This window comes from Salvelinus fontinalis, chromosome 23, assembly GCF_029448725.1.
Source record: "Salvelinus fontinalis isolate EN_2023a chromosome 23, ASM2944872v1, whole genome shotgun sequence".
Classification (NCBI taxonomy): domain Eukaryota; kingdom Metazoa; phylum Chordata; class Actinopteri; order Salmoniformes; family Salmonidae; genus Salvelinus; species Salvelinus fontinalis.
In genome coordinates, this window is record NC_074687.1 from 25,028,566 (window position 1) to 25,045,204 (window position 16,639).

Here is a 16,639-nt window from a genome sequence, read left to right on the forward strand (position 1 = left end):
AAAAGCAGCTTGGACTAACCATAGTGCCCCGGAGGAGAACGTACTCACCACTCCTCCTCTCCTCATCCCCCGTTCCCTCCACTCACGGCTTCCTTTAATAGGTCCCATGTTGGGAAGGTGAAAGGGGAGACAGGGTTTTAACAGTAATTTAATACATTACCTGACAAAAGTGGCAATGATAGATATAGACCTCTAAGACACATCTATTATCTAACGGAGGAGTCTACTGCATCTATTATTTAATGGAGCCTACTGCATCTATTATCTAACGGAGTCTACTGCATCTATTATCTAACGGAGGAGTCTACTGCATCTATTATCTAACGGAGGAGTCTACTGCATCTATTATCTAACGGAGGAGTCTACTGCATCTATTATCTAACGGAGGAGTCTACTGCATCTATTATCTAACGGAGGAGTCTACTGCATCTATTATCTAACGGAGGAGTCTACTGCATCTATTATCTAACGGAGGAGTCTACTGCATCTATTATTTAATGGAGCCTACTGCATCTATTATCTAACGGAGGAGTCTACTGCATCTATTATCTAACGGAGGAGTCTACTGCATCTATTATTTAATGGAGCCTACTGCATCTATTATCTAACGGAGGAGTCTACTGCATCTATTATTTAATGGAGCCTACTGCATCTATTATCTAACGGAGGAGTCTACTGCATCTATTATCTAAAGGAGGAGTCTACTGCATCTATTATCTAACGGAGGAGTCTACTGCATCTATTATTTAACGGAGGAGTCTACTGCATCTATTATTTAATGGAGCCTACTGCATCTATTATCTAACGGAGGAGTCTACTGCATCTATTATTTAATGGAGCCTACTGCATCTATTATCTAACGGAGGAGTCTACTGCATCTATTATCTAACGGAGGAGTCTACTGCATCTATTATCTAACGGAGGAGTCTACTGCATCTATTATCTAACGGAGGAGTCTACTGCATCTATTATCTAACGGAGGAGTCTACTGCATCTATTATCTAACGGAGGAGTCTACTGCATCTATTATCTAACGGAGGAGTCTACTGCATCTATTATCTAACGGAGGTGTCTACTGCATCTATTATCTAACGGAGGAGTCTACTGCATCTATTATCTAACGGAGGAGTCTACTGCATCTATTATCTAACGGAGGAGTCTACTGCATCTATTATCTAACGGAGGAGTCTACTGCATCTATTATCTAACGGAGGAGTCTACTGCATCTATTATTTAATGGAGCCTACTGCATCTATTATCTAACGGAGGAGTCTACTGCATCTATTATCTAACGGAGGAGTCTACTGCATCTATTATTTAATGGAGCCTACTGCATCTATTATCTAACGGAGGAGTCTACTGCATCTATTATCTAACGGAGGAGTCTACTGCATCTATTATTTAATGGAGCCTACTGCATCTATTATCTAACGGAGGAGTCTACTGCATCTATTATTTAATAGAGCCTACTGCATCTATTATCTAACGGAGGAGTCTACTGCATCTATTATCTAAAGGAGGAGTCTACTGCATCTATTATCTAACGGAGGAGTCTACTGCATCTATTATTTAATGGAGCCTACTGCATCTATTATCTAACGGAGGAGTCTACTGCATCTATTATCTAAAGGAGGAGTCTACTGCATCTATTATCTAACGGAGGAGTCTACTGCATCTATTATTTAACGGAGGAGTCTACTGCATCTATTATCTAACGGAGGAGTCTACTGCATCTATTATTTAATGGAGCCTACTGCATCTATTATCTAACGGAGGAGTCTACTGCATCTATTATCTAACGGAGGAGTCTACTGCATCTATTATCTAACGGAGGAGTCTACTGCATCTATTATCTAACGGAGGAGTCTACTGCATCTATTATCTAACGGAGGAGTCTACTGCATCTATTATCTAACGGAGGAGTCTACTGCATCTTATCTAACGGAGGAGTCTACTGCATCTATTATCTAACGGAGGAGTCTACTGCATCTATTATCTAACGGAGGTGTCTACTGCATCTATTATCTAACGGAGGAGTCTACTGCATCTATTATCTAACGGAGGAGTCTACTGCATCTATTATCTAACGGAGGTGTCTACTGCATCTATTATCTAACGGAGGTGTCTACTGCATCTATTATCTAACGGAGTCTACTGCATCTATTATCTAACGGAGGAGTTTACTGCATCTATTTTCTAACTGAGGAGTCTACTGCATCTATTATCTAACGGAGTCTACTGCATCTATTATCTAACGGAGGAGTCTACTGCATCTATTATCTAACGGAGGAGTCTACTGTATCTATTATCTAACGGAGTCTACTGCATCTATTATCTAACGGAGGAGTCTACTGCATCTATTATCTAACGGAGGAGTCTACTGCATCTATTATCTAACGGAGGAGTCTACTGTATCTATTATCTAACGGAGGAGTCTACTGTATCTATTATCTAACGGAGTCTACTGCATCTATTATCTAACGGAGGAGTCTACTGCATCTATTATCTAACGGAGGAGTCTACTGCATCTATTATCTAACGGAGGAGTCTACTGCATCTATTATCTAACGGAGGAGTCTACTGCATCTATTATCTAACGGAGGAGTCTACTGCATCTATTATCTAACGGAGGAGTCTACTGCATCTATTATCTAACGGAGGAGTCTACTGCATCTATTATCTAACGGAGGAGTCTACTGCATCTATTATCTAACGGAGGAGTCTACTGTATCTATTATCTAACGGAGTCTACTGCATCTATTATCTAACGGAGGAGTCTACTGCATCTATTATCTAACGGAGGAGTCTACTGCATCTATTATCTAACGGAGGAGTCTACTGCATCTATTATCTAACGGAGGAGTCTACTGCATCTATTATCTAACGGAGGAGTCTATTGCATCTATTATCTAACGGAGGAGTCTACTGCATCTATTATCTAACGGAGGAGTCTACTGCATCTATTATCTAATGGAGGAGTCTACTGCATCTATTATCTAACGGAGGTGTCTACTGCATCTATTATCTAATGGAGGAGTCTACTGCATCTTTTATCTAACGGAGTCTACTGCATCTATTATCTAATGGAGGAGTCTACTGTATCTATTATCTAACAAAGTCTACTGCATCTATTATCTAACGGAGGAGTCTACTGGCTGACGCACCATTGGCCTGGCTGACGCACCATTGGCCTGGCTGACGCACCATTGGCCTGGCTGACGCACCATTTGCCTGGCTGACGTACCATTGGCCTGGCTGACGTACCATTGGCCTGGCTGATGTACCATTGGCCTGGCTGACGTACCATTGGCCTGGCTGACGTACCATTGGCCTGGCTGACGTACCATTGGCCTGGCTGACGTACCATTGGCCTGGCTGACATACCATTGGCCTGGCTGACGCATGAAGCCATGCCAGTGTGAAGACTACATCCATCCAGCACGTGTTTCTAGTCTGAATTCCTCGTTTCCAACTCTCCCTCTGAGCTGGTCTTCTGTAAAGGCAACATGCTTAATCTCACCATGAGCCTGGTAGGTCTGGTACTGACACCGTGAGCCTGGTAGGTCTGGTACTGACACCGTGAGCCTGGTAGGTCTGGTACTGACACCGTGAGCCTGGTAGGTCTGGTACTGACACCCTGAGTCTGGTAGGTCTGGTACTGACACCGTGAGCCTGGTAGGTCTGGTACTGACACCCTGAGTCTGGTACTGACACCGTGAGCCTGGTACTGACACCATGAGCCTGGTAGGTCTGATACTGACACCATGAGTCTGGTACTGACACCATGAGCCTGGTACTGACACCGTGAGTCTGGTACTGACACCGTGAGCCTGGTAGGTCTGGTACTGACACCGTGAGCCTGGTAGGTCTGGTACTGACACCATGAGTCTGGTACTGACACCATGAGTCTGGTAGGTCTGGTACTGACACCATGAGCCTGGTAGGTCTGGTACTGACACCATGAGCCTGGTACTGACACCATGAGTCTGGTAGGTCTGGTACTGACACCGTGAGCCTGGTAGGTCTGGTACTGACACCATGAGTCTGGTACTGACACCATGAGCCTGGTAGGTCTGGTACTGACACCATGAGCCTGGTAGGTCTGGTACTGACACCGTGAGCCTGGTAGGTCTGGTACTGACACCATGAGCTTGGTAGGTCTGGTACTGACACCGTGAGCCTGGTAGGTCTGGTACTGACACCCTGAGCCTGGTAGGTCTGGTACTGACACCATGAGCCTGGTAGGTCTGGTACTGACACCCTGAGCCTGGTAGGTCTGGTACTGACACCATGAGCCTGGTACTGACACCATGAGTCTGGTACTGACACCATGAGCCTGGTACTGACACCCTGAGCCTGGTAGGTCTGGTACTGACACCATGAGCCTGGTACTGACACCATGAGCCTGGTAGGTCTGGTACTGACACCCTGAGCCTGGTAGGTCTGGTACTGACACCATGAGCCTGGTAGGTCTGGTACTGACACCATGAGCCTGGTACTGACACCATGAGCCTGGTAGGTCTGGTACTGACACCATGAGCCTGGTAGGTCTGGTACTGACACCGTGAGCCTGGTAGGTCTGGTACTGACACCGTGAGCCTGGTAGGTCTGGTACTGACACCGTGAGCCTGGTAGGTCTGGTACTGACACCATGAGCTTGGTAGGTCTGGTACTGACACCATGAGCCTGGTTCGGTCTGGTACTGACACCATGAGCTTGGTAGGTCTGGTACTGACACCATGAGCCTGGTAGGTCTGGTACTGACACCATGAGCCTGGTAGGTCTGTTACTGACACCATGAGCCTGGTAGGTCTGTTACTGACACCATGAGCTTGGTAGGTCTGGTACTGACACCATGAGCTTGGTAGGTCTGGTACTGACACCATGAGCCTGGTAGGTCTGGTACTGACACCATGAGTCTGGTACTGACACCATGAGCCTGGTACTGACACCATGAGCCTGGTAGGTCTGGTACTGACACCATGAGCCTGGTAGGTCTGGTACTGACACCAAGAGCCTGGTAGGTCTGGTACTGACACCATGAGCCTGGTAGTTCTGGTACTGATACCATGAGCCTGGTAGGTCTGGTACTGACACCATGAGTCTGGTGAGCCTGGTACTGGCACCATGAGTCTGGTACTGACACCATGAGCCTGGTACTGACACCATGAGCCTGGTAGGTCTGGTACTGACACCATGAGTCTGGTGAGCCTGGTACTGGCACCATGAGCCTGGTACTGACACCATGAGCCTGGTACTGACACCATGAGCCTGGTACTGACACCATGAGCTTGGTAGGTCTGGTACTGACACCATGAGCCTGGTAGGTCTGATACTGACACCGTGAGCCTGGTAGGTCTGGTACTGACACCATGAGCCTGGTAGGTCTGGTACTGACACCGTGAGCCTGGTAGGTCTGGTACTGACACCATGAGCCTGGTAGGTCTGGTACTGACACCGTGAGCCTGGTAGGTCTGGTACTGACACCATGAGCCTGGTAGGTCTGGTACTGACACCATGAGCCTGGTAGGTCTGGTACTGACACCCTGAGCCTGGTAGGTCTGGTACTGACACCATGAGCCTGGTACTGACACCATGAGTCTGGTACGTCTGGTACTGACACCATGAGCCTGGTACTGACACCATGAGCCTGGTAGGTCTGGTACTGACACCATGAGCCTGGTAGGTCTGGTACTGACACCATGAGTCTGGTACTGACACCATGAGCCTGGTAGGTCTGGTACTGACACCATGAGCCTGGTTCGGTCTGGTACTGATACCATGAGCCTGGTTCGGTCTGGTACTGACACCATGAGCTTGGTAGGTCTGGTACTGACACCATGAGCCTGGTAGGTCTGGTACTGACACCATGAGTCTGGTACTGACACCATGAGCCTGGTAGGTCTGGTACTGACACCATGAGCCTGGTACTGACACCATGAGCCTGGTAGGTCTGGTACTGACACCGTGAGCCTGGTAGGTCTGGTACTGACACCGTGAGCCTGGTAGGTCTGGTACTGACACCGTGAGCCTGGTAGGTCTGGTACTGACACCGTGAGCCTGGTAGGTCTGGTACTGACACCGTGAGCCTGGTAGGTCTGGTACTGACACGATGAGCTTGGTAGGTCTGGTACTGACACCATGAGCCTGGTTCGGTCTGGTACTGACACCATGAGCTTGGTAGGTCTGGTACTGACACCATGAGCCTGGTAGGTCTGGTACTGACACCATGAGCCTGGTAGGTCTGTTACTGACACCATGAGCCTGGTAGGTCTGTTACTGACACCATGAGCTTGGTAGGTCTGGTACTGACACCATGAGCTTGGTAGGTCTGGTACTGACACCATGAGCCTGGTAGGTCTGGTACTGACACCATGAGTCTGGTACTGACACCATGAGCCTGGTACTGACACCATGAGCCTGGTAGGTCTGGTACTGACACCATGAGCCTGGTAGGTCTGGTACTGACACCATGGGCCTGGTAGGTCTGGTACTGACACCATGAGCTTGGTAGGTCTGGTACTGACACCATGAGCCTGGTAGGTCTGGTACTGACACCATGAGTCTGGTACTGACACCATGAGCCTGGTACTGACACCATGAGCCTGGTAGGTCTGGTACTGACACCATGAGCCTGGTAGGTCTGGTACTGACACCATGGGCCTGGTAGGTCTGGTACTGACACCGTGAGCCTGGTAGGTCTGGTACTGACACCGTGAGCCTGGTAGGTCTGGTACTGACACGATGAGCTTGGTAGGTCTGGTACTGACACCATGAGCCTGGTTCGGTCTGTTACTTACACCATGAGCTTGGTAGGTCTGGTACTGACACCATGAGCCTGGTAGGTCTGGTACTGACACCATGAGCCTGGTAGGTCTGTTACTGACACCATGAGCCTGGTAGGTCTGTTACTGACACCATGAGCTTGGTAGGTCTGGTACTGACACCATGAGCTTGGTAGGTCTGGTACTGACACCATGAGCCTGGTAGGTCTGGTACTGACACCATGAGTCTGGTACTGACACCATGAGCCTGGTACTGACACCATGAGCCTGGTAGGTCTGGTACTGACACCATGAGCCTGGTAGGTCTGGTACTGACACCATGGGCCTGGTAGGTCTGGTACTGACACCATGAGCCTGGTAGTTCTGGTACTGATACCATGAGCCTGGTAGGTCTGGTACTGACACCATGAGTCTGGTGAGCCTGGTACTGGCACCATGAGTCTGGTACTGACACCATGAGCCTGGTACTGACACCATGAGCCTGGTAGGTCTGGTACTGACACCATGAGTCTGGTACTGACACCATGAGCCTGGTACTGACACCATGAGCCTGGTACTGACACCATGAGCTTGGTAGGTCTGGTACTGACACCATGAGCCTGGTAGGTCTGGTACTGACACCATGAACCTGGTAGGTCTGGTACTGACTGACACAGGGAATGTTGATCACTCAGGTGCTTTAGATCAGACATGATATAGAACTTTTTAAGATCAGACAGGATATGGGGCTTTTTAAGATCAGACAGGATATGGGGCTTTTTAAGATCAGACAGGATATGGGGCTTTTTAAGATCAGACAGGATATGGGGCTTTTTAAGATCAGACAGGATATAGGGATATAATCACTGTACCATCTAAACCACTGTGACATTTATTTTAATATAACCAGAAATATTGTATTTTCAGCTGTTTGAAGCTGGTGTACAAAACCGAAAGTAAAAGACGCAAAAACTCAACTTAAGAACGGGAAGCATAGAAATAGTGCACATAGAACAGATCTACCGCTTCTTAGACTGGCTTTCAATGACAATGACAGATCTATAACTCATATTTCTATGTCAATTTGGTCAGGACTCCAAAAAGTTCAAATAGATTTTTTCTTATTATTGGTGTCCTTTAGTAGTGGTTTCTTTGCTGCAATTCGACCATGAAGGCCTGATTCACAGAGTCTCCTCTGAACTGTTGATGTTGAGATGTGTCTGTTACTTGAACTCTGTGAAGCATTTATTTGGGCTGCAATTTCTGAGGCTGGTAACTCTAATGAATGTATCCTCTGCAGTGGAGTTAACTCTGGGTCTGTCCTTTCCTATGGCGGTCATCATGAGAGCCAGTTTCATCATAGCGCTTGATAGTTTTTGCGACTGCACTTGAATAAATTTTCAAAGTTCTTGAATTTTTCCTGATTGACTGACCTTCATGTCTTAAAGTAATGATGGACTGTTGTTTCTCTTTGCTTATTTGAGCTGTTCTTGCCATAATATGGACTTGGTCTTTCACCAAATAGGGCTATCTTCTGTATATTACCCCCACCTTGTCACAACACAACTGATTGGCTCAAACGCATTAAGAAGGAAAGAAATTCTAAAATTTAACTTTGAAGAAGGCACACCTATTAATTAAAATGCATTCCCGGTGACTACCTCATGAAGCTGGTTGAGAGAAAGCCAAGACTGTGCAAAGCTGTCATCAAGGCAAAGGGTGGCTACTTTGAAGAATCTCTAATAAAAAGTATTTGTTACTACATGATTCCATATGTGTTATTTCATAGTTTTGATGTCTTCACTATTATTCTACAATGTAGAAAATAGTACAAATAAAGAAAATCCCTGGAATGAGTAGGTGTGTCCAAACTTTTGACTGGTACTGTATATAGGCCTGGTAAGGGGAACCTCCATCCTGGCATCACACATTTTTAGGGGCAGTCTAATCTCAGGGAACCTAATGTTAAATCTGTCACAAGAGACTAGTCTGGATGAGGTAAAGCAGAGCACTTCCCCAATACGTGTCAGTTTGTCTCAGCAAACGATCAAGGCCTGCGCTCCAGCTCTCTCGCCTTCCAGAGTTCCTTTCAGAGTCTGGCATTGGGGTGGAGTGACTGTATTAAAGGGCAATTTATAGACAAGTAAAATAGAGGTGCGTAGCATTTCACAAATCCATGTCAATTTCCTTTCATTTCAATCCCTAAATGTCTAAATGTTAAAAGGTCTTTGCAGCTACCCTTATTTACCTGACCACAAATGACTTGGCTGTAAAGTTTTATGAACAATTGTGACACGAAATAAGTATCCCCTGGTTAACTCCTGGCAGAGGGAGGGAACCAAGTCATTGTGCTCTCTCCGTTATTGTTGAGATTAAATTGAAACAAGCCAATGGTTTATGAAATGTAACCAACCAATCAAGCAGCACTGCAGTTGGATCCCCCACACTCTGGGGCATTGTGAATGTACAGCAATTTGATAGTAGACTAAAATATTAAAAACATTAATATGTTGATTCTTATTTAATATCTTATTTTAAATCGTATTTTTCACAGCAGTGAAGTTCATTCCTCTCTGCAAAAGAAAAAAAAATACCCCGACCAAAGCAGCAGATCTGAGACAGATTGTTTTGTGAGCGGTGTGCCTGTTTGTCTTCATGCCCAGGACTGTGTGTGTGTGTGTGTGTGTGTGTGTGTGTGTGTGTGTGTGTGTGTGTGTGTGTGTGTGTGTGTGTGTGTGTGTGTGTGTGTGTGTGTGTGTGTGTGTGTGTGTGTGTGTGTGTGTGTGTGTGTGTGTGTGTGTGTGTGTGCGTGTTGCTGCCGAGGCTGTGGCCCTCCACTCCCTCATTGCTCATCAAGCAGGACAATTACGGCCGCGAGAAAAACAGGCCATTCCTAACAAAAGGTCAACCTCCGACGGGACTTCTCATTTAACTCCTCCCTTCCTCCGCAGAGCAGAACTCTTGATTCCCTCGGTAGACCTGGGGTCAAGACACCGAACCCACTACAGCCTATTGCAGCACTTGTGGGCTTTTGCACAAAGCAGCCAAGCCCTTAGCTCTTAGGGAGCTCAACTAACAGCAGAGGGTTTGATTCAGAGCTAACAAAAAGAGGACATGATGTGAGGCTGAAGCTTGGGAGCCTTCAGAAATAAGCCTGGCTCTGAATGCAACATGCCTGGGACCAGATTGGTGATTCAGGGAAGACGTTTTTTACACCAGTTCAGTGTGTGTGTGTGTGTGTGTGTGTGTGTGTGTGTGTGTGTGTGTGTGTGTGTGTGTGTGTGTGTGTGTGTGTGTGTGTGTGTGTGTGTGTGTGTGTGTGTGTGTGTGTGTGTGTGTGTGTGTGTCTATGTGTGTGTGTGTGTGTGTGTGTGTGTGTGTGTGTGTGTGTGTGTGTGTGTGTGTGTGTGTGTGTGTGTGTGTGTGTGTCTATGTGTGTGTGTGTGTGTGTGTGTGTGTGTGTGTGTGTGTGTGTGTGTGTGTGTGTGTGTATACAGTGCATTTGGAAAGTTTCCTGACCCCTTGACTTTTTCCACATTTTGTTACGTTACAGACTTATTCAAAAATTGATTAAATAAATAAAAAATCCTCATCAATCTACACACGATACCCCATATTGACAAAGCAAAAACAGGCTTTTAGATATTATTGCAAATGTAGATTTAATAAAAAACGGAAATACCTTATTTACATAAGTATTCAGACCCTTTGCTATGAGACTCGAAATTGAGTTCAGGTGCATCCTGTTTCCATTGATCATCCTTGAGATGTTTCTACAACTTGATTGGAGTCCACCTGTGGTAAATTCAATTGATTGGACATGATTTGGAAAGGCACACACCTGTCTATATAAGGTCCCACAGTTGACAGTGCCAGTCAGAGTAAAAACCAAGCCATGAGGTCGAAGGAATTGTCCGTAGAGCGCCGAGACAGGATTGTGTCGAGGCACAGATCTGGGGAAGGGTACCAAAAAATGTTGCAGTATTTTTTTATTTAACTAGGCAAGTCAGTTAAGAACAAATTCTTATTTACAATGATGGCCTACCCGGTCAAACCTTAACCCGGACGACGCTGGGCCAATTGTGCGCTGCCCTATGGGACTCCCAATTACGTGTGATACAGCCTGGAATCAAACCAGGGTCTGTAGTGATGCCTCTAGCACTGAGATGCAGTGACTTAGACTGCTGCGCCACTCGGGAGCCCACTCATGAGTATTGAAGGTCCCCTAAAACACAGTGGCCTCCATTATTCTTAAATGGAAGAAGTTGGGACCCACCAAGATTCTTCTTAGAGCTGACTGCCCAAACAAACTGAGCAATCGGGGGAGAAGGGCCTTGGTCAGGGAGGTGACCAAGAACCCGATGGTCACTCTGACAGAGCTCCAGAATTCCTCTGTGGAGATGGGAGAACATTCCAGAAGGACAACCATCTCTGCAGCACTCTACCAATCAGGTCTTTATGGTAGAGTGGCCAGATGGAAGCCACTTGTCAGGAAAAAGGCACATGACAGCCTGCTTGGAGTTCGCTAAAAGGCACCTAAAGCGGCTTCGAGACAAGTCTCTGAATGTCCTTGAGTGGCCCAGCCAGAGGCTGGACTTGAACCCGATCGAACATCTCTGGAGAGACCTGAAAATGGCTGTGCAGCGACGCTCCCCATCCAACCTGACAGAGGTTGAGAAGATCTACAGAGAAGAATGGGAGAAACTCTTCAAATACAGGTGTACCAAGCTTCTAGCGTCATACCCAGGAAGACTCCAGGCTGTAATCGCTGCCAAAGGTTCTTCAACAAAGTACTGAGTACTAATATAATTGTGATATTTCAGTATTTTATTTTTAATACATTTTAAAAAAATTCTACAAATCTGTTTTTGCTTGGTCATTATGGGGTATTTTGTGTAGATTGATGAGGGGGGAAACTATTTAATCAATTTAAGAATAAGGCTTTAACGTAACAAAATGTGGAAAAAGTCAGGGGGTCGGAATACTTTCCGTGTGTGTGTGTGTGTGTGTGTGTGTGTGTGTGTGTGTGTGTGTGTGTGTGTGTGTGTGTGTGTGTGTGTGTGTGTGAGCACGCTTTCCGCAAAACAATAACCAACCAAGGAATGCTGTTTATTTCCCAATATCAATTAAACAATTGAAAATTACTATGACGCCCTAATTATGACACTTCACACAGCTAAAAACAACACAAGAGTGGCCCAAAAAATCACTCATTAAGTTCTTTGAACCTGCAATAAAATAAACCATTGTAATAAATAGTTCCCTAGATGATTTAAAGCTTTTGATAATTCAGATATTTCAGTATTGAACAAAGTTAATCATATATTAGGTTAAATGGTGTAGCAATGATTGATGTAATTGATTGATTACAATCTTCTGGAAGAATTAGTTCAATAACATTCATTACATAGATATCATTGGCATCGGGGAGCAAAGCCTACTGATATTAAAATGGCATGGCCACCCAAGTCGCATACCGTCTAGTATGTGATGTTATATCGCAGCTAAGAAAATAAAAACCCTGCTTGTAAAAGTACTATGAAAATATACAGTACATTTCTGTCATATTTTTTTTATTATAAGTTCAATCGATCATCCGACTTCATCCTCATCAGGATTCAGACTATTGGAATTGATTATTGGCTTTCGGTAGCTGAGGTACCCCTCAACTCCGCCTCGATATAAGAAAAGGGAGTTAAAGGTTCCTCTCAGCCAGGCTTTAAGATACCTACCCCACGCAAAATGGAACCCCGTGTTGTCTGCATCGACTCCATCCCTCCCTGCCCCAAAAATTCTAAATACATCGAAGAGATACATTGTGAAACATTTGGATCAAATTCAAAGTGTATTTAAACCCGAAACGACCTAGACATAGGCTTTGCACCTAGACACAATTAGGCGATCCAGTCCGTAAAGCTACAGTAGCCCGGTAAATGACCATCGTCTTATAGGCTACACAGGGACCGTACAGTAGTCAACCAAAGCCGTACATTAGCCTATCTGTGTCAAAATGCACAATTCAGCATTCTCCAGTCGTGAAACTACATGGACACCTCTGAAGAAAATGGGCTCCTTGCGTAGACTACCGATGAGAATTATCATCTTCAGTTAACGTGGGCTTCACGATCCGGGACTCAACCAAATAAATCATTGGACTCAAACCGGAGCCCGAGCCCTGTACGCAATTTCTGCTGCATGATGCTCGCGTGCAGCTGTTTTGCAACATCATGCATATTTACCAAATAAATAACCTTACCATTCTGAAGACACATCCAACGTATACACGTCGATATTTCGAATGAATCGCCCCAAGACTAGAAAATGATTCCGTTCCGGTAGAGTTCTTATTTCTTCCGTTAGAACTGTAGATCAAAACAGCTCTCTCCTCATCACTGCTGGACTCGCGGAACACAAATGTATCGCCATCACAAACCGAAGGGGATCAATGGGAAAAGCAGTTTATGTATAATTAAAAAAAATAAAATAAATAACTACATAACCCGCTGGCCTATTTGTGGTTAGAAAAAAAACACAACAAATGCACATCTAAATCGGAGATAAATCGCAGGACTAAGTCCCTAAACACACACATACACGTTGAGTCACACAGTGCACGGAGCGTCGGGAAGCCTGAACCAGCAGCGAAAGCCGAGGAATGGCAACCAAGCAAAGAACTCACGATTTAGAAAATTGGTTCGTACCATGGAGGAGAAAAGGGGGTGTGCGTGGAGTGGTCGACCCCTTTGGTACCAATCTACACCTCTCCATATAATATTTTCTGACCGTTCTTATTATCCGTATCCAAAAAGAGATGTAACGCAGATGGAGGTAACATTTGGTAGAGTACATATATTACGCTTTAAACTAGTAGCCTAGTGATTGTAGCCTACTATAACCGTGGAATAGAGGTGGCTATCGAAGCTAACCAAACATTAGAGAAAGTAGAACTTCTGACTCGGTTTTCATTATAAATTCGATAGGCAACATCGATAGACATTCATTTTCTAATAAAACATTGTTTGATAATAACGCAACATATAATATTAAAATGTATTATTTACAGGTTTATATTCTATAATGGGGAAATAACTCCACAGAGTTTGGGAAGATTGATTTTATACTAAAATATAAATACATTTAACGTTTTGGTCCCATTTTTCATGAGCTGAAATAAAACATCCCTGAAATGTTCCATACGATACAAAAATATTATTTCTCTCAAATGTTGAGCACAAATATGTTTACATTCCTGTTAGTGAGCATTTCTCCTTTGCCAAGATAATCAATTTACCTGACAGGTGTGGCATACCAATAAGCTTATTAAGCAGCATGACCATTACACAGGTGTAACTTGTGCTGGGGGCAATAAAAGGCCACTCTAAATTGTGCAGTTTTGCCACACAACACAATGCCACAGATGTCTCAAGTTTTGAAGGTGCGTGCAATTGGCATGCTGACTGCAGGAATGTCCACCAGAGCTGTTGCTAGATAATTTAATGTTCATTTCTCTACTATAAGCCGCCTCCAACGTAGTTTTTAGAGAATTTGGTAGTACGTCCAACTGGCCTCACAACCGCAGACCACGTGTATGGCGTTGGGTGGGCGAGCGGTTTGCTGATGTTAACGTTGTGAACAGAGTGCCCCATAGTAGTAGTGGGGTTATGGTATTGGGCAGGCATAAGCTATGGACAACAAACACAATTGTATTTTATCGATGACAATTTGAATGCACAGAGATACCGTGACGAGTTTCTGAGGCCAATTGTCGTGCCATTCATCCGCCGCCATCATCTCATGTTTCTGCATGATAATGCACAGCCCCGTGTCATAAAGATCTGTACACAATTCCTGAAAGCTGAGCCTTTCCCAGTTCTTCCATGGCCTTCCATACTCACCAGGCACGTCACCCATTGAGCATGTTTGGAATGCTCTGGATCGACATGTATGACAGCGTGTTCTAGTTCCCGCCAATATCCAGCAACTCCGCACAGTCATTGAAGAGGAGTGGGACAACATTCCACAGACTTAAATCAACAGCCTGATCAACTCTATGTGAAGGAGATGTGTCGGGCTGCATGAGGCAAATGGTGGTCACACCACATACTGACTGGTTTTCTGATTCACGCCATTACCTTTTTTGTAAAGGTATCTGTGACCAACAGATCCATATCTGTATTCCCAAGTGAAATATATAGATTAGGGTCTAATTTATTTATTTCAATTCACTGATTTCCCTACATGAAATGTAACTCAGTAATATCTTTGAAATTGTTACATGTTGTTTTGATTATATTTTTATGTTTAGTTTAGTTATTGTGCCCCTAGCACATGGAATGACCAGCAGGCCACTTTGAGGCTTGACTCTGGTCTGGAAGGCTCAGCACGGGGCTTTGATGAGGAAGTGAAGGAGAACTGCACATGTTTTGATTGATGTCTACTTTTGTCTGTCGCTTTTTAAATTTGATTTGTTGGTACTGTGTCATTCTGCATTTATTGTTGGGGTATTAAGACTGATTCTGTCGATGTTTCCAGGGGGGCACCCTTGTAAATGAGACCCTGGTTAAATAAAAGTTAAATAAAAAAATGAATGGAGAATCAATTCAACGTATAATTATCACAATTCTAGCTGTGTGGAGGGGGAAGGGGTCTTGTCTATGAATAGGTGTGTGTGAAGTTCAAATATGAGTTGTTTTCATACGAACAAACCCAACATGTGACCAGAAGTTACCCCCAACCACAGGTCCAAATCCTCTGACACCAGACTGGTACCAGAGATTAGTAGGCTACAAAGGAACAGAACCATTGTTTTGTTCAACCTGACACCACTTTTGTACAAATGTTTAAAAGACTCCCGTCCCTAAATCCTTGAGCCCCCCCCCCCCCCCCCCCAATGCCATTGGTTCCTGGTTCAAAAGAATGGTCCCTAAAAGTATGTATGGTGGCCCTGGGAACCACAGAGGCCAGGGAGAAGGAGAGGAGAGAGGGAGAAGAGGAGGTATGTGTGGGCTTTAATTCACTGCTTTATCCCCTTAAAGCTAATCTGGGCCTGGCTTAGGGTCTTACTGCTCACCAGCTCACAGCCTGTCAATGGATGAGTAAAAAGTTAAATATGCAGCTGAGGTGTCCATCCCAAATGGTACCCTATTCCCATTTATAGTGCACTACGTTTTGACCAGGGCTCATAGGGGCAATGAAGGAAATAGAATGCCGTTTGGCACGCAGACCCGAGTCTCATTATAAAAGAGTCTCATGGGTCGACGATGCTGTCCGCAGGTGGTTGGTTGGTTAGGCCTTGTCCGTTTGATTTGACACAGTCACAGATACGTTCCTAATAAATACAGGTCGTACCAAAAAACCAATGTTGAATTTTTTTATTATTTTTTTAAGTGTGAAAAAAATATGTGAAATATATAAGTATTTCTGTCACTGCACAACTCTCGTAGACCGTGAAATGCATTACCTCCATTTTGAAAGAGTACAATTGGTTCCATCGTGTATGTTTTAAAGAGAATGTGGAAGTACTGAGAGGACAGAGCCTTCAGAGAGTATTCACACACCTTGACATTTTCCAAAATCTTTTTTTTGTTTAACAGCCTAAATTTAAAATAGATTAAATTGAGATGTTTTGTGACTGGCCTACCTACAATATCCCAACATGTCAAAGTGGAATTATGTTGTTTTTTTTTTAAATGTCTACAAATTAATGAAAAATGTAAAGCTGGAATGTTATGAGTCAGTAAGTATTCAACCCCTTTGTTATGTCAAGCCTAAATAAGTTCAGGAGTTAACATGTGCTTAACAAGTCACATAATAAGTGTCATGGACTCACTCTGTGTGCAATGATAGTGTTTACCATGAGTTTTGAATGACTACCT

General features: G+C 44.7%; 1 protein-coding gene across 6 annotated transcripts in view; it reads right to left on the reverse strand.

Moving 5' to 3' along the window:
• The window catches only part of LOC129821062 (teneurin-4-like), a 511,923-nt gene extending 498,507 nt beyond the window's left edge, over positions 1 to 13,416 (reverse strand). For all 6 annotated transcript variants that reach the window (XM_055878317.1, XM_055878316.1, XM_055878314.1 and 3 more), the window contains exon 1: positions 13,021 to 13,416. The gene's annotated coding sequence lies outside the window, so the exon portion shown is untranslated. The remainder of the gene's footprint in view (positions 1 to 13,020) is intronic.
• Positions 13,417 to 16,639: the final 3,223 nt, after the last annotated feature.